Source organism: Denticeps clupeoides, unplaced genomic scaffold (assembly GCF_900700375.1).
Source record: "Denticeps clupeoides unplaced genomic scaffold, fDenClu1.1, whole genome shotgun sequence".
Taxonomy (NCBI): domain Eukaryota; kingdom Metazoa; phylum Chordata; class Actinopteri; order Clupeiformes; family Denticipitidae; genus Denticeps; species Denticeps clupeoides.
Genome location: NW_021629953.1, coordinates 29,551 through 40,637, shown reverse-complemented (window position 1 = coordinate 40,637; position 11,087 = coordinate 29,551). Strand labels below are relative to the sequence as shown.

At 35.0% G+C, this 11,087-nt stretch overlaps 16 non-coding genes across 16 annotated transcripts; all 16 read left to right on the top strand.

Moving 5' to 3' along the window:
- The first annotated feature begins 19 nt into the window (after positions 1-19).
- Positions 20-238, top strand: LOC114778238 (small nucleolar RNA U3). The gene has a single exon (XR_003746257.1). It is a non-coding gene; the product is annotated as a small nucleolar RNA U3 (small nucleolar RNA).
- Positions 239-682: 444 nt separating this feature from the next.
- LOC114778259 (small nucleolar RNA U3) lies at positions 683-903 on the top strand. The gene has a single exon (XR_003746277.1). It is a non-coding gene; the product is annotated as a small nucleolar RNA U3 (small nucleolar RNA).
- Positions 904-1,426: 523 nt separating this feature from the next.
- Positions 1,427-1,645, top strand: LOC114778237 (small nucleolar RNA U3). Its single transcript, XR_003746256.1, has one exon. It is a non-coding gene; the product is annotated as a small nucleolar RNA U3 (small nucleolar RNA).
- A 445-nt stretch (positions 1,646-2,090) lies between these two features.
- Positions 2,091-2,311, top strand: LOC114778258 (small nucleolar RNA U3). The gene has a single exon (XR_003746276.1). It is a non-coding gene; the product is annotated as a small nucleolar RNA U3 (small nucleolar RNA).
- A 523-nt stretch (positions 2,312-2,834) lies between these two features.
- Positions 2,835-3,053, top strand: LOC114778236 (small nucleolar RNA U3). Its single transcript, XR_003746255.1, has one exon. It is a non-coding gene; the product is annotated as a small nucleolar RNA U3 (small nucleolar RNA).
- Positions 3,054-3,498: 445 nt separating this feature from the next.
- LOC114778257 (small nucleolar RNA U3) lies at positions 3,499-3,719 on the top strand. The gene has a single exon (XR_003746275.1). It is a non-coding gene; the product is annotated as a small nucleolar RNA U3 (small nucleolar RNA).
- Positions 3,720-4,243: 524 nt separating this feature from the next.
- On the top strand, positions 4,244-4,462 carry LOC114778239 (small nucleolar RNA U3). The gene has a single exon (XR_003746258.1). It is a non-coding gene; the product is annotated as a small nucleolar RNA U3 (small nucleolar RNA).
- Positions 4,463-4,910: 448 nt separating this feature from the next.
- LOC114778256 (small nucleolar RNA U3) lies at positions 4,911-5,131 on the top strand. The gene has a single exon (XR_003746274.1). It is a non-coding gene; the product is annotated as a small nucleolar RNA U3 (small nucleolar RNA).
- A 523-nt stretch (positions 5,132-5,654) lies between these two features.
- Positions 5,655-5,873, top strand: LOC114778235 (small nucleolar RNA U3). The gene has a single exon (XR_003746254.1). It is a non-coding gene; the product is annotated as a small nucleolar RNA U3 (small nucleolar RNA).
- Positions 5,874-6,320: 447 nt separating this feature from the next.
- Positions 6,321-6,542, top strand: LOC114778260 (small nucleolar RNA U3). Its single transcript, XR_003746278.1, has one exon. It is a non-coding gene; the product is annotated as a small nucleolar RNA U3 (small nucleolar RNA).
- A 523-nt stretch (positions 6,543-7,065) lies between these two features.
- Positions 7,066-7,284, top strand: LOC114778234 (small nucleolar RNA U3). Its single transcript, XR_003746253.1, has one exon. It is a non-coding gene; the product is annotated as a small nucleolar RNA U3 (small nucleolar RNA).
- Positions 7,285-7,729: 445 nt separating this feature from the next.
- Positions 7,730-7,950, top strand: LOC114778254 (small nucleolar RNA U3). Its single transcript, XR_003746272.1, has one exon. It is a non-coding gene; the product is annotated as a small nucleolar RNA U3 (small nucleolar RNA).
- Positions 7,951-8,473: 523 nt separating this feature from the next.
- Positions 8,474-8,692, top strand: LOC114778242 (small nucleolar RNA U3). Its single transcript, XR_003746261.1, has one exon. It is a non-coding gene; the product is annotated as a small nucleolar RNA U3 (small nucleolar RNA).
- Positions 8,693-9,140: 448 nt separating this feature from the next.
- LOC114778253 (small nucleolar RNA U3) lies at positions 9,141-9,361 on the top strand. Its single transcript, XR_003746271.1, has one exon. It is a non-coding gene; the product is annotated as a small nucleolar RNA U3 (small nucleolar RNA).
- A 523-nt stretch (positions 9,362-9,884) lies between these two features.
- Positions 9,885-10,103, top strand: LOC114778265 (small nucleolar RNA U3). The gene has a single exon (XR_003746283.1). It is a non-coding gene; the product is annotated as a small nucleolar RNA U3 (small nucleolar RNA).
- Positions 10,104-10,551: 448 nt separating this feature from the next.
- On the top strand, positions 10,552-10,772 carry LOC114778252 (small nucleolar RNA U3). The gene has a single exon (XR_003746270.1). It is a non-coding gene; the product is annotated as a small nucleolar RNA U3 (small nucleolar RNA).
- Positions 10,773-11,087: the final 315 nt, after the last annotated feature.

The window sequence follows — 11,087 nt, the reverse complement described above, 5'->3', positions numbered from 1 at the left end:
ATCAAAACCTATCGCCCTTAAGACTATACTTTCAGGGATCATTTCTATAGTTATTGACTTGGAAACGTGAAATGAAAGTAGTGTCTCACTACTCACGATGATGATTTGTAATGCTTTTCTTTGAGCATGAGTCAGACAATGGTGGGGTTTGTTTCAACTCTTTACCGTATGTTGCTGATGATTGTTCTTGTTGTCTCTTTTAGAGACGCAAGAGAGAAGAAAGCATATTCAGAGTGATTGGTGCATTTGTTTATTGTCCTCAGTGGTGGCATAGTAAAATAAAATTTAGGAGGTGTCTTTGTTCTGATTTGTTTTACAATCAGTAAAATCTCATGAATTGTCCTTCATTGAGCAAATTGTAAAACGTTTACCATAAAATCATTAGGCTCAGACAGATTTTACCCTATCGTACAATTTGAAGAAGCACAATTAGGATAAGAAGACTTCGTTTTCTCCACTTGCAACTATACGAAGGATAAAGAAGCACCCAACAAGAATTTTTGCAATGAAATATTCAAATGTTTACATTTTAATGAATGGAGCTTGTAATACTACGCAGAACTTGATTTGGTCTTCCACTTTGATACTAAATTTACAGTATATTCGTTTTTGTTTGCACGACTCAGCATATTTGTAAACATTAATCATGGAACTCAGATGGTCAATAAAACCAATCAGCATTAAGACTATACTTTCAGGGAATATTTCTTTAGTTTTTGGCTTGGAAACGTGAAAAGAAAGTTATTTTCCACTTCTCACGATGATGATTTGTGATGCTTTTCTTTAAACCCCTGAGTCAGACATTGGAGGGGTCTATTGAACCTTTTTCAGTATGTTGCTGATGATTGTTCTTGTTATTCTCTTTTAGAGACGCAAGAGAGAAGAAAGCATGTTCAGAGTGGCAGGACTTTCGTAATAAATATGTTTATTCTTTTAATTGATTGAAATGCCATGTCCTTAATGGAGCCATAGCAAACCAAGATTTACGATGTGTATTTAGTTTGTACTGTTTAGAAATCCATGAGGAATCAGATCGATTTTGGCATTGAAGTCAACAATTCGTTGTGATTGCCATCGCTAGTTGAGCATGCTGTAAAAAAAGTCAACGTGTTTATGAGGCTTGGACATTAATCCCTTTACTATCCAATTTCAATAAACACAGTAAAGATGAGCTAGTTTTCTCCACCTACAACTATTGGTAAGATTGAGGAAACATCAAAAGAGAACTTTGCAATGAAATGTTTGATTGTATACATTCTACTGAATGAAACTTGTAACACCACATAGAGCAGCATATGCCTTGATTTCACAGCATTTTCGTTTTTGATCCTAAAAATCACGGCATTATTGTTTTGTTAGCGCCACTCACCAACTTTGGAAACATTAAGCATGGAACTCAGAAAGGTCATCAAAACCTATCGCCCTTAAGACTATACTTTCAGGGATCATTTCTATAGTTATTGACTTGGAAACGTGAAATGAAAGTAGTGTCTCACTACTCACGATGATGATTTGTAATGCTTTTCTTTGAGCATGAGTCAGACAATGGTGGGGTTTGTTTCAACTCTTTACCGTATGTTGCTGATGATTGTTCTTGTTGTCTCTTTTAGAGACGCAAGAGAGAAGAAAGCATATTCAGAGTGATTGGTGCATTTGTTTATTGTCCTCAGTGGTGGCATAGTAAAATAAAATTTAGGAGGTGTCTTTGTTCTGATTTGTTTTACAATCAGTAAAATCTCATGAATTGTCCTTCATTGAGCAAATTGTAAAAACGTTTACCATAAAATCATTAGGCTCAGACAGATTTTACCCTATCGTACAATTTGAAGAAGCACAATTAGGATAAGAAGACTTTGTTTTCTCCACTTGCAACTATACGAAGGATAAAGAAGCACCCAACAAGAATTTTTGCAATGAAATATTCAAATGTTTACATTTTAATGAATGGAGCTTGTAATACTACGCAGAACTTGATTTGGTCTTCCACTTTGATACTAAATTTACAGTATATTCGTTTTTGTTTGCACGACTCAGCATATTTGTAAACATTAATCATGGAACTCAGATGGTCAATAAAACCAATCAGCATTAAGACTATACTTTCAGGGAATATTTCTTTAGTTTTTGGCTTGGAAACGTGAAAAGAAAGTTATTTTCCACTTCTCACGATGATGATTTGTGATGCTTTTCTTTAAACCCCTGAGTCAGACATTGGAGGGGTCTATTGAACCTTTTTCAGTATGTTGCTGATGATTGTTCTTGTTATTCTCTTTTAGAGACGCAAGAGAGAAGAAAGCATGTTCAGAGTGGCAGGACTTTCGTAATAAATATGTTTATTCTTTTAATTGATTGAAATGCCATGTCCTTAATGGAGCCATAGCAAACCAAGATTTACGATGTGTATTTAGTTTGTACTGTTTAGAAATCCATGAGGAATCAGATCGATTTTGGCATTGAAGTCAACAATTCGTTGTGATTGCCATCGCTAGTTGAGCATGCTGTAAAAAAAGTCAACGTGTTTATGAGGCTTGGACATTAATCCCTTTACTATCCAATTTCAATAAACACAGTAAAGATGAGCTAGTTTTCTCCACCTACAACTATTGGTAAGATTGAGGAAACATCAAAAGAGAACTTTGCAATGAAATGTTTGATTGTATACATTCTACTGAATGAAACTTGTAACACCACATAGAGCAGCATATGCCTTGATTTCACAGCATTTTCGTTTTTGATCCTAAAAATCACGGCATTATTGTTTTGTTAGCGCCACTCACCAACTTTGGAAACATTAAGCATGGAACTCAGAAAGGTCATCAAAACCTATCGCCCTTAAGACTATACTTTCAGGGATCATTTCTATAGTTATTGACTTGGAAACGTGAAATGAAAGTAGTGTCTCACTACTCACGATGATGATTTGTAATGCTTTTCTTTGAGCATGAGTCAGACAATGGTGGGGTTTGTTTCAACTCTTTACCGTATGTTGCTGATGATTGTTCTTGTTGTCTCTTTTAGAGACGCAAGAGAGAAGAAAGCATATTCAGAGTGATTGGTGCATTTGTTTATTGTCCTCAGTGGTGGCATAGTAAAATAAAATTTAGGAGGTGTCTTTGTTCTGATTTGTTTTACAATCAGTAAAATCTCATGAATTGTCCTTCATTGAGCAAATTGTAAAAACGTTTACCATAAAATCATTAGGCTCAGACAGATTTTACCCTATCGTACAATTTGAAGAAGCACAATTAGGATAAGAAGACTTTGTTTTCTCCACTTGCAACTATACGAAGGATAAAGAAGCACCCAACAAGAATTTTTGCAATGAAATATTCAAATGTTTACATTTTAATGAATGGAGCTTGTAATACTACGCAGAACTTGATTTGGTCTTCCACTTTGATACTAAATTTACAGTATATTCGTTTTTGTTTGCACGACTCAGCATATTTGTAAACATTAATCATGGAACTCAGATGGTCAATAAAACCAATCAGCATTAAGACTATACTTTCAGGGAATATTTCTTTAGTTTTTGGCTTGGAAACGTGAAAAGAAAGTTATTTTCCACTTCTCACGATGATGATTTGTGATGCTTTTCTTTAAACCCCTGAGTCAGACATTGGAGGGGTCTATTGAACCTTTTTCAGTATGTTGCTGATGATTGTTCTTGTTATTCTCTTTTAGAGACGCAAGAGAGAAGAAAGCATGTTCAGAGTGGCAGGACTTTCGTAATAAATATGTTTATTCTTTTAATTGATTGAAATGCCATGTCCTTAATGGAGCCATAGCAAACCAAGATTTACGATGTGTATTTAGTTTGTACTGTTTAGAAATCCATGAGGAATCAGATCGATTTTGGCATTGAAGTCAACAATTCGTATTGATTGCCATCGCTAGTTAAGCATGCTGTAAAAAAAGTCAACGTGTTTATGAGGCTTGGACATTAATCCCTTTACTATACCAATTTCAATAAACACAGTAAAGATGAGCTAGTTTTCTCCACCTACAACTATTGGTAAGATTGAGGAAACATCAAAAGAGAACTTTGCAATGAAATGTTTGATTGTATACATTCTACTGAATGAAACTTGTAACACCACATAGAGCAGCATATGCCTTGATTTCACAGCATTTTCGTTTTTGATCCTAAAAATCACGGCATATTTGTTTTGTTAGCGCCACTCACCAACTTTGGAAACATTAAGCATGGAACTCAGAAAGGTCATCAAAACCTATCGCCCTTAAGACTATACTTTCAGGGATCATTTCTATAGTTATTGACTTGGAAACGTGAAATGAAAGTAGTGTCTCACTACTCACGATGATGATTTGTAATGCTTTTCTTTAAGCATGAGTCAGACAATGGTGGGGTTTGTTTCAACTCTTTACCGTATGTTGCTGATGATTGTTCTTGTTGTCTCTTTTAGAGACGCAAGAGAGAAGAAAGCATATTCAGAGTGATTGGTGCATTTGTTTATTGTCCTCAGTGGTGGCATAGTAAAATAAAATTTAGGAGGTGTCTTTGTTCAGATTTGTTTTACAATCAGTAAAATCTCATGAATTGTTGTCCTTCATTGAGCAAAATGTAAAAACGTTTACCATAAAATCATTAGGCTCAGACAGATTTTACCCTATCGTACAATTTGAAGAAGCACAATTAGGATAGGAAGACTTCGTTTTCTCCACCTGCAACTATACGAAGGATAAAGAAGCACCCAACAAGAATTTTTGCAATGAAATATTCAAATGTTTACATTTTAATGAATGGAGCTTGTAATACTACGCAGAACTTGATTTGGTCTTCCACTTTGATACTAAATTTACAGTATATTCGTTTTTGTTTGCACGACTCAGCATATTTGTAAACATTAATCATGGAACTCAGATGGTCAATAAAACCAATCAGCATTAAGACTATACTTTCAGGGAATATTTCTTTAGTTTTTGGCTTGGAAACGTGAAAAGAAAGTTATTTTCCACTTCTCACGATGATGATTTGTGATGCTTTTCTTTAAACCCCTGAGTCAGACATTGGAGGGGTCTATTGAACCTTTTTCAGTATGTTGCTGATGATTGTTCTTGTTATTCTCTTTTAGAGACGCAAGAGAGAAGAAAGCATGTTCAGAGTGGCAGGACTTTCGTAATAAATATGTTTATTCTTTTAATTGATTGAAATGCCATGTCCTTAATGGAGCCATAGCAAACCAAGATTTACGATGTGTATTTAGTTTGTACTGTTTAGAAATCCATGAGGAATCAGATCGATTTTGGCATTGAAGTCAACAATTCGTATTGATTGCCATCGCTAGTTAAGCATGCTGTAAAAAAAGTCAACGTGTTTATGAGGCTTGGACATTAATCCCTTTACTATCCAATTTCAATAAACACAGTAAAGATGAGCTAGTTTTCTCCACCTACAACTATTGGTAAGATTGAGGAAACATCAAAAGAGAACTTTGCAATGAAATGTTTGATTGTATACATTCTACTGAATGAAACTTGTAACACCACATAGAGCAGCATATGCCTTGATTTCACAGCATTTTCGTTTTTGATCCTAAAAATCACGGCATATTTGTTTTGTTAGCGCCACTCACCAACTTTGGAAACATTAAGCATGGAACTCAGAAAGGTCATCAAAACCTATCGCCCTTAAGACTATACTTTCAGGGATCATTTCTATAGTTATTGACTTGGAAACGTGAAATGAAAGTAGTGTCTCACTACTCACGATGATGATTTGTAATGCTTTTCTTTGAGCATGAGTCAGACAATGGTGGGGTTTGTTTCAACTCTTTACCGTATGTTGCTGATGATTGTTCTTGTTGTCTCTTTTAGAGACGCAAGAGAGAAGAAAGCATATTCAGAGTGATTGGTGCATTTGTTTATTGTCCTCAGTGGTGGCATAGTAAAATAAAATTTAGGAGGTGTCTTTGTTCAGATTTGTTTTACAATCAGTAAAATCTCATGAATTGTTGTCCTTCATTGAGCAAAATGTAAAAACGTTTACCATAAAATCATTAGGCTCAGACAGATTTTACCCTATCGTACAATTTGAAGAAGCACAATTAGGATAAGAAGACTTCGTTTTCTCCACCTGCAACTATACGAAGGATAAAGAAGCACCCAACAAGAATTTTTGCAATGAAATATTCAAATGTTTACATTTAATGAATGGAGCTTGTAATACTACGCAGAACTTGATTTGGTCTTCCACTTTGATACTAAATTTACAGTATATTCGTTTTTGTTTGCACGACTCAGCATATTTGTAAACATTAATCATGGAACTCAGATGGTCAATAAAACCAATCAGCATTAAGACTATACTTTCAGGGAATATTTCTTTAGTTTTTGGCTTGGAAACGTGAAAAGAAAGTTATTTTCCACTTCTCACGATGATGATTTGTGATGCTTTTCTTTAAAGCCCCTGAGTCAGACATTGGAGGGGTCTATTGAACCTTTTTCAGTATGTTGCTGATGATTGTTCTTGTTATTCTCTTTTAGAGACGCAAGAGAGAAGAAAGCATGTTCAGAGTGGCAGGACTTTCGTAATAAATATGTTTATTCTTTTAATTGATTGAAATGCCATGTCCTTAATGGAGCCATAGCAAACCAAGATTTACGATGTGTATTTAGTTTGTACTGTTTAGAAATCCATGAGGAATCAGATCGATTTTGGCATTGAAGTCCACAATTCGTATTGATTGCCATCGCTAGTTGAGCATGCTGTAAAAAAAGTCAACGTGTTTATGAGGCTTGGACATTAATCCCTTTACTATCCAATTTCAATAAACACAGTAAAGATGAGCTAGTTTTCTCCACCTACAACTATTGGTAAGATTGAGGAAACATCAAAAGAGAACTTTGCAATGAAATGTTTGATTGTATACATTCTACTGAATGAAACTTGTAACACCACATAGAGCAGCATATGCCTTGATTTCACAGCATTTTCGTTTTTGATCCTAAAAATCACGGCATATTTGTTTTGTTAGCGCCACTCACCAACTTTGGAAACATTAAGCATGGAACTCAGAAAGGTCATCAAAACCTATCGCCCTTAAGACTATACTTTCAGGGATCATTTCTATAGTTATTGACTTGGAAACGTGAAATGAAAGTAGTGTCTCACTACTCACGATGATGATTTGTAATGCTTTTCTTTGAGCATGAGTCAGACAATGGTGGGGTTTGTTTCAACTCTTTACCGTATGTTGCTGATGATTGTTCTTGTTGTCTCTTTTAGAGACGCAAGAGAGAAGAAAGCATATTCAGAGTGATTGGTGCATTTGTTTATTGTCCTCAGTGGTGGCATAGTAAAATAAAATTTAGGAGGTGTCTTTGTTCTGATTTGTTTTACAATCAGTAAAATCTCATGAATTGTCCTTCATTGAGCAAATTGTAAAAACGTTTACCATAAAATCATTAGGCTCAGACAGATTTTACCCTATCGTACAATTTGAAGAAGCACAATTAGGATAAGAAGACTTTGTTTTCTCCACTTGCAACTATACGAAGGATAAAGAAGCACCCAACAAGAATTTTTGCAATGAAATATTCAAATGTTTACATTTTAATGAATGGAGCTTGTAATACTACGCAGAACTTGATTTGGTCTTCCACTTTGATACTAAATTTACAGTATATTCGTTTTTGTTTGCACGACTCAGCATATTTGTAAACATTAATCATGGAACTCAGATGGTCAATAAAACCAATCAGCATTAAGACTATACTTTCAGGGAATATTTCTTTAGTTTTTGGCTTGGAAACGTGAAAAGAAAGTTATTTTCCACTTCTCACGATGATGATTTGTGATGCTTTTCTTTAAACCCCTGAGTCAGACATTGGAGGGGTCTATTGAACCTTTTTCAGTATGTTGCTGATGATTGTTCTTGTTATTCTCTTTTAGAGACGCAAGAGAGAAGAAAGCATGTTCAGAGTGGCAGGACTTTCGTAATAAATATGTTTATTCTTTTAATTGATTGAAATGCCATGTCCTTAATGGAGCCATAGCAAACCAAGATTTACGATGTGTATTTAGTTTGTACTGTTTAGAAATCCATGAGGAATCAGATCGATTTTGGCATTGAAGTCAACAATTCGTTGTGATTGCCATCGCTAGTTGAGCATGCTGTAAAAAAAGTCAACGTGTTTATGAGGCTTGGACATTAATCCCTTTACTATCCAATTTCAATAAACACAGTAAAGATGAGCTAGTTTTCTCCACCTACAACTACTGGTAAGATTGAGGAAACATCAAAAGAGAACTTTGCAATGAAATGTTTGATTGTATACATTCTACTGAATGAAACTTGTAACACCACATAGAGCAGCATATGCCTTGATTTCACAGCATTTTCGTTTTTGATCCTAAAAATCACGGCATATTTGTTTTGTTAGCGCCACTCACCAACTTTGGAAACATTAAGCATGGAACTCAGAAAGGTCATCAAAACCTATCGCCCTTAAGACTATACATTCAGGGATCATTTCTGTAGTTATTGACTTGGAAACGTGAAATGAAAGTAGTGTCTCACTACTCACGATGATGATTTGTAATGCTTTTCTTTGAGCATGAGTCAGACAATGGTGGGGTTTGTTTCAACTCTTTACCGTATGTTGCTGATGATTGTTCTTGTTGTCTCTTTTAGAGACGCAAGAGAGAAGAAAGCATATTCAGAGTGATTGGTGCATTTGTTTATTGTCCTCAGTGGTGGCATAGTAAAATAAAATTTAGGAGGTGTCTTTGTTCAGATTTGTTTTACAATCAGTAAAATCTCATGAATTGTTGTCCTTCATTGAGCAAATTGTAAAAACGTTTACCATAAAATCATTAGGCTCAGACAGATTTTACCCTATCGTACAATTTGAAGAAGCACAATTAGGATAAGAAGACTTCGTTTTCTCCACTTGCAACTATACGAAGGATAAAGAAGCACCCAACAAGAATTTTTGCAATGAAATATTCAAATGTTTACATTTTAATGAATGGAGCTTGTAATACTACGCAGAACTTGATTTGGTCTTCCACTTTGATACTAAATTCACAGTATATTCGTTTTTGTTTGCACGACTCAGCATATTTGTAAACATTAATCATGGAACTCAGATGGTCAATAAAACCAATCAGCATTAAGACTATACTTTCAGGGAATATTTCTTTAGTTTTTGGCTTGGAAACGTGAAAAGAAAGTTATTTTCCACTTCTCACGATGATGATTTGTGATGCTTTTCTTTAAACCCCTGAGTCAGACATTGGAGGGGTCTATTGAACCTTTTTCAGTATGTTGCTGATGATTGTTCTTGTTATTCTCTTTTAGAGACGCAAGAGAGAAGAAAGCATGTTCAGAGTGGCAGGACTTTCGTAATAAATATGTTTATTCTTTTAATTGATTGAAATGCCATGTCCTTAATGGAGCCATAGCAAACCAAGATTTACGATGTGTATTTAGTTTGTACTGTTTAGAAATCCATGAGGAATCAGATCGATTTTGGCATTGAAGTCAACAATTCGTATTGATTGCCATCGCTAGTTGAGCATGCTGTAAAAAAAGTCAACGTGTTTATGAGGCTTGGACATTAATCCCTTTACTATCCAATTTCAATAAACACAGTAAAGATGAGCTAGTTTTCTCCACCTACAACTATTGGTAAGATTGAGGAAACATCAAAAGAGAACTTTGCAATGAAATGTTTGATTGTATACATTCTACTGAATGAAACTTGTAACACCACATAGAGCAGCATATGCCTTGATTTCACAGCATTTTCGTTTTTGATCCTAAAAATCACGGCATATTTGTTTTGTTAGCGCCACTCACCAACTTTGGAAACATTAAGCATGGAACTCAGAAAGGTCATCAAAACCTATCGCCCTTAAGACTATACTTTCAGGGATCATTTCTGTAGTTATTGACTTGGAAACGTGAAATGAAAGTAGTGTCTCACTACTCACGATGATGATTTGTAATGCTTTTCTTTGAGCATGAGTCAGACAATGGTGGGGTTTGTTTCAACTCTTTACCGTATGTTGCTGATGATTGTTCTTGTTGTCTCTTTTAGAGACGCAAGAGAGAAGAAAGCATATTCAGAGTGATTGGTGCATTTGTTTATTGTCCTCAGTGGTGGCATAGTAAAATAAAATTTAGGAGGTGTCTTTGTTCAGATTTGTTTTACAATCAGTAAAATCTCATGAATTGTTGTCCTTCATTGAGCAAATGGTAAAAACGTTTACCATAAAATCATTAGGCTCAGACAGATTTTACCCTATCGTACAATTTGAAGAAGCACAATTAGGATAAGAAGACTTCGTTTTCTCCACTTGCAACTATACGAAGGATAAAGAAGCACCCAACAAGAATTTTTGCAATGAAATATTCAAATGTTTACATTTTAATGAATGGAGCTTGTAATACTACGCAGAACTTGATTTGGTCTTCCGCTTTGATACTAAATTTACAGTATATTCGTTTTTGTTTGCACGACTCAGCATATTTGTAAACATTAATCATGGAACTCAGATGGTCAATAAAACCAATCAGCATTAAGACTATACTTTCAGGGAATATTTCTTTAGTTTTTGGCTTGGAAACGTGAAAAGAAAGTTATTTTCCACTTCTCACGATGATGATTTGTGATGCTTTTCTTTAAACCCCTGAGTCAGACATTGGAGGGGTCTATTGAACCTTTTTCAGTATGTTGCTGATGATTGTTCTTGTTATTCTCTTTTAGAGACGCAAGAGAGAAGAAAGCATGTTCAGAGTGGCAGGACTTTCGTAATAAATATGTTTATTCTTTTAATTGATTGAAATGCCATGTCCTTAATGGAGCCATAGCAAACCAAGATTTACGATGTGTATTTAGTTTGTACTGTTTAGAAATCCATGAGGAATCAGATCGATTTTGGCATTGAAGTCAACAATTCGTTGTGATTGCCATCGCTAGTTGAGCATGCTGTAAAAAAAGTCAACGTGTTTATGAGGCTTGGACATTAATCCCTTTACTATCCAATTTCAATAAACACAGTAAAGATGAGCTAGTTTTCTCCACCTACAACTATTGGTAAGATTGAGGAAACATCA